The 6,012-nt window shown below is 41.0% G+C and overlaps 1 long non-coding RNA gene across 1 annotated transcript; it reads right to left on the bottom strand.

Annotated features, from left to right (window-relative positions):
• Window positions 1-4,074: 4,074 nt before the first annotated feature.
• Window positions 4,075-5,706, bottom strand: LOC112139068. Its single transcript, XR_002917903.2, has 3 exons — window positions 5,432-5,706; window positions 4,689-4,890; window positions 4,075-4,614 (listed from the first exon to the last, which is right to left on the bottom strand). It is a non-coding gene; the product is annotated as an uncharacterized LOC112139068 (long non-coding RNA).
• Window positions 5,707-6,012: the final 306 nt, after the last annotated feature.

Below are 6,012 nucleotides of genomic sequence, written 5' to 3'. Positions count from 1 at the left end.
CATGGGGTCACAGCAGAAGATCTCCTGGCCAAGAGGGCAAAAGGAATTCTGGGTAAGGAGCAGCTTCTTAAAAAATATATATATTATTTAATATTAATTTATTGGCTTAATGAATGGATGTTTTATATACAATATTGATTATTTTAACATTGTTTACGGTACAGTTTTGTATCTAAAATTTGTCTTTTTCCTCTTTTTAGAATGACAGTAAGGGGGGGGGGCTAGCATCATGGGGTGAGCAGTGTTTGTGTGTTAGTCTTCTTCCCTGTGGCTTGAAGGATGGAGCTGTAGCTCCTCATGCACTCTGCAAAGCCACAACTGCTCCAAAGATGAGTGAGTGACTCCGGATTAGGAAGATGGATGTGATCCCTGTGGTTCTATAGTGCAGCTGCAGGGAACAACAGATCAACCAGCATGGCACATTATTTCTAGCTCATACCTTCTATTATTTTTCTTGAAATTACACTTTGTTCAGATCAGCCACATCTCAAAACTTTAAAGTCACATTCACACGTTCAATGAAAAGTTTATGTAAACGCCCATAAACCCGTGTTGGACTTAAAACCCTCACATCAGCGCATCGTTACTCAAGTCTTCATGTCTCTTCGCTGGCTCTACATTCATGACGTATGAGTGGCTTCCTTTTCAAAACATGGAAGTACCAACAGGTTCACGGAGGAGAACTTAATTGTGTTTTTCTTCCCAGCCAGAATCATGACACCAAGTCTTTCCATATTGTAACAGAGCTGTGAAAGTGTAGCAGGATGAATTGGACTCACCTGCCGCCCCAACACATTCTCTCTCCCAACTCGTCACATATTAACATTTGGTTGAAGACCCCTCCACGTCACTTTTTGACGTTTAAATCACGGGTCCCCAACCTCTGGGCTGCGAACCACAATCGGTCCAGTATCATGACGCATAACGCACCGATACCCAAACCTGGTACCGGTACCCAAACCTGGTACCGGTACCCAAACCTGGCCAGATGGTTTTAGATGTTCTGATTGCAAGGAGTATGTGAAGCAAATTTTAAAAGCAGAGCTGCTTTGTGCCAGAGACACTCTGAAGGGGGACTGCTCACTGTGCCTCCGGTTCCTGGTCCAGTCAGTTGGGTTCCTGGGGCCCTTGTTTTTGGATCTGCAGCACAAGCTGCTCCTGTGCAGTGACTCCTGTAGGGCGTCAGGACGCACAGTCGGGTTGGATCATGAACCCCTACTACTTTTGCCTATTGTCTTTACTTACTGTTTTATTACCACCTCCTGATTGGCTGCTGCCACTGCGTGGATGGGGGGGGGGGTATCTGGCGGTGACTTTTACCTCTCATCGTTTCTGGATTGGGAAGCTGCTGCTATTTCCACCAACAGGACTTTGGATCCAGGTTCCAAAAGCCTTCATTGTTTCACCAGGAGTGGTGCAGGGCTGCTGGGAGGGTCAGCTTAGGTGCTTGTTGTGGGGGTAAAGCCAGCGACCACTCAGAACTCTTGCAGGGAAAACTATTTGTTGTAATATATATTTATTAGTGTGTGTGTGTGGGGGGTGTGTGTGCACGTGTGTATTGTTTTTTTCCATCTTCAGAGCCAGCCCCTCACGAGAACTGGATTAGACAGGTGGAGGTGTAGTCCTACTGGTGCGCTGTGCTTTCTGGGTTGGAAAGTCAATCCAAACAAACGAGCCCCCACCTCCACCCCCCACACACTGTTTGTGTGTGGTATGGTGCACGTGTTTGAGGTGTTGAATTGTTTTAGGTTTCCCTCTCTACCAAATTCAGGAAAACTCTGAGTTTTCAGTTTCAGAATCGGAGGTAACTTAAACCCGTGAATGTGGGTGAAACCAAACCCGTTTAAAGAAAGAGGTTAATCTGAACTCAGAGTTCATCACTATGGTAACTGATTCTGTGAACCTAACCTGGTCGGTAGCAGGTTTTCTTCAGGAAACTTAGAGTTCTCTGAGGTCTCCGCCCCTTTTTAAAGTGAAAGATGTTCAAATATGAGTTCCTCATTAACATTTAGAGAACATTCACATTAGAGACGTCACGTTTTCACCACTCAGAAACCAGAATGACATGTTCATTCATAGAGGATCATGTAGAGAGGAGGCTGATTAATCCAGAGGAAATGTTATTTACGTCGGTAGAGGATTTGGAGGACACGAGTCGACTGACTGCAGTTTCCCAATTCATTTTTATTTCAGCGATATTATAAATAGTGAGTTTTTCAGGAACTTTTGAATAATACAGAGCTTTCTTTTCCTAATCTTAAACCTTTAACAATGGGGATCGTTAAATTTCAAACACTGGAAAGTCGTGTCAAGTCATGTACTGTGCCATCAGATATGAGACAGATGTTAGCTCGGCTGACAGCAAGCTGCCTCCCGCTGCGGAAGACCAAGATCAAGTCCCAGCTATGTAAATGTTTTTATGCCCCCAAAAAACTTTTCAGTGAATATTTTTTAAGTCTTGAGAATTCAAACTAAATAAATACTTATTTTGACATATTCCGGGCAGCTACAGTGTTTCTTTTTAGTGCGCAGTGATATCCGTGTGTGTGTGTGTGGTGGGTGAGGGTTAAGGAAAACGGTCATTCATGTGATTATGGAGATTAAATTATTAGCAGATCAAAACCATTCCTTACTTACCAAGTGACAGAATGACCTTCCAGACACGATTTAGTCCTTCTCCTGAATTAAATGATTCAAATGTAGACGTACGCATTAACTCTGCAGATATTTTCTCTCTGTTTTACCGCTGCAGCTGTGTTCATCTTCTTGATGAAAATGTGCTCGTAGTCGCATATAGGAACTCATCAATTTCCGTCGCGGAAGTACTAAACTCTAAAAGTGTTTGTTCCCGTTGCCATGGTGAATCGTGCTGTCTCTGCTCCATTGATCAGGGCTTTTTATGATCGCAACGCTCACACCTGATTCTGAGTCTAACAACTTCAAGTTGATTGAATCAACTCTTTTCAGATGTTCTGAAACCAAAACTCTAAGTTTGCAAGTTTTGAGTCCGTGAACTCTGAGTTGAGGTTTGAACTCTAAATTTGTTTAACCTGCTTCTTGAAACAAGCAAGGCTGAGCACCTTGTTTTTAGGTTTGTTTTTGTATATATATTTTAAGATACTCCTGAACTTGTTTTAAATAAAGAGTGCCTTATATCTTTCACCACTCATGCTGCCAAAAAAAAAAAAAAACCTGGACCGACATTCATCAGCTTTGCACCCCTTCAACATTTTGCACCAACCCTCGTCCAACTGTATGGCAGACATGTGCTAGTAAACCTAGAAAAAGGAAAAGAAGCCGCTCTCTGCAAATCCAAATCAGCTGGACAGGGTTATAGCCTGTCAGCAGGGGTCCTCTACAGCAGTGGCCCCTGAGCCACATACCGGTTCATGGGTCCCTTGGTACCGGGCCACAGACTAAAAAAAAATAAATAAATACATGCGCCAACTTAGATTGTTTCCGTTTAGTTTATTTTTGATCCTGAAAGAAATTTTATTTTATGAAAACTGCCAGATTCTGTTAACAACATCTGTCTTGGTCATGTGACTCAAAGTAGCTACCTGGATTGCTAAGTTAGTAACCCAAAGCTAACGAAAACCAAACAAAAGCATTTATTTGGAAAGTTTCATCAAGAAGGAAAAAGCCAAAGAAGAACCTTCAACTTCAGAGAAATCTCCTGTTTACAGACAAAACCGGGACTCTGCCTCCACATACAGGATTATTGAGACAGTTGTTGTCAGGTAGCAGAAGCCGCTCTGTCTGACACGCGGCGACAGACTCTCGACTGTTTCACACACCCAGATAATAAAGTTGGAGACACTGGAGACATGTTTATATTCTATTTGAGAAAAAAACAGTTTTATGACAGTGCTGTCATTTTGTTTTGCTTCATTTATCCATCTCACCTTAAAAGTTGGACAAAGCTGAAGATAACATCCAGTTGTTAGCCTCCATTTTGACGTTAAAGGGAAAATCTTTATCATTAAGCTCAAACCAGCATGCATTCAGAAACTAGCACAGAAAATGTTATTTTGTCTTGAAAAAAACATTTATGTAAAGACAAAATCTGATCAATCTTTTCACCTTGAAAGTTTTATTATGGAATGTTTCAAATCAGAAACTATTATATACTGACATTTTTAGATTTTTTTATTTTGAAAATAGATTTTCATAAACAGGAAACCTAAAAATAACAACTTCTTCCCCGTTCGGACAGTTCTGTGAAAACATTTTCTAATTTGAACCGATCTGTGGCCTAAAAAAGGTTAAGTACCAACTCTACAGAGCTTCAATTTAAGATACAGACATAATAATTAATCAAAGCCTTGCTGGTTATCAATATAAACAAGTTAGCATTTAACAAGTATTTATTTAGTTTCAAAATGAGAGTATTCTACAATATTTGAGGGTCGATCACTTACAACAGCAGTAATCTGATAGAAGTAAAGCCATGCTGAAGAAGTCTTTGTGTTTCTCAGACATAGGTGGAGGGCCTGTTTACCTTGACGCGTTTGGAGCTTCGTTTGCTGAAGCTAAATCAGGCGTTGTTTAGTTGTAAGGAAACTTGCCTTTAAAATCTGTCTCATTTGTTTGAGAAAAAGATGCTGAGAAAATCTGAAGAAGAAAATACAAAATGAGGTTATTCTTAACAAAAGGACATCATGGGTTGGCCAGCATGCAGCGACCACCTGAAGCGACAGACGTCCCCCCGGCGGCAGCAGCAAAGCGAGCAGGATGAGTGTGGAGCAGCGGCGTGCAGCTAAAGTACTTGTTGAGTTTTCCCCTGCAGACTCTCTCTGGCTCAGGGGTCATTGACTCCACAGCACTGACTCAAGCTCTTTCCACACTACATTGGTCAGCTATAATCCAGCAGGTCTGCTGTCCAGCCTGCTGTGTGCACACACATGCACAGACAAACAGAGTTAGAACGACTGAAGGGAAAACATCAGAGCAGACAGAAACAGCAAGAGAGCAAGAATATACATATAAGGGAATGAGAATTTTCTTAAAGTTCAGGAGTCAGAGCACAATAGAATTCCAGATTCCTTGTATTTCTTCAAGATTAGATAAGTGTAAATTAAATATGTGAACAAACAAACAAGTAAACAAGAATGAATGTCAATTCCATTCACATTTTAGTTTGATGAAGTTGTTTTTTCACATCAGAATGATCATTATCAGAACATTCTACCACACTGCATGGTCACATGACTTTGTGAATTCAAAGTGTTTCCACACTTGTTTTTATGTTATAGTAAAATGAACCTACCATGTCTCAATCATATTGTTTTTTTCCAATTTCAATACAATCAAATTATTTCATTTTGAAATTGAATTTGATTAACAACTTGCTTCAGATCGATTGATCTAGTTAGATTGTAGAAATTTCAATCAGTTCTTCAATTAAGTCAATTCATTGTTGCACACCTACCGGGTTCACGAGGTTATGATGTTCCAAATGTGGGATTTGACTCAACTGGACCCACGGTGTGGGTTCTGGAACCAGTCTGAGTGGAGCTCAGTCATTTTCTGGAGTTTTCCAGAGTGTATGGAAGAATGTATGGTCCCCTAAAGGAGGTAGCAAATACAGAGTATAGTCTTGGTCTTTACCTCCATTGTAGAGGTACGTAACCAGAGCTGTGAAGCAGGTTATTCTTAGTTACCATGGCAACAATTATCTAACTTGATAGTGGACTCTCTGGGTGAGAGAAGCTGTTAAGATGAAGAGGACAAAAATGTTGCTTGGTTTAATCTGGAAATCTAGTGACAGGTACCAATAGGCCAACCAGGAAATCACGTGTGGGAGGAGTTTAAGTGTGGAAATGGTCAACAATCAGCTTAAAGAAGACTCTAGCAAACCACCCATGCTTGTCAAAGCATTGAATCAGATGAGTTTTCTACTTTGGTCAACACCTGACTGCATAGTTCACAGGGAAAGCTTTACTATATGTGGACTGCTAACGTGGGAGAGTCGTTGCCTTCTTTGAAAAAAAGACCAATGAGAGTTTTTTT

This window comes from Oryzias melastigma, linkage group LG20, assembly GCF_002922805.2.
Source record: "Oryzias melastigma strain HK-1 linkage group LG20, ASM292280v2, whole genome shotgun sequence".
NCBI classification, from domain to species: domain Eukaryota; kingdom Metazoa; phylum Chordata; class Actinopteri; order Beloniformes; family Adrianichthyidae; genus Oryzias; species Oryzias melastigma.
Note: the sequence above shows the minus strand (reverse complement) of the source record. Positions and strands in the feature narration are given on the sequence as shown.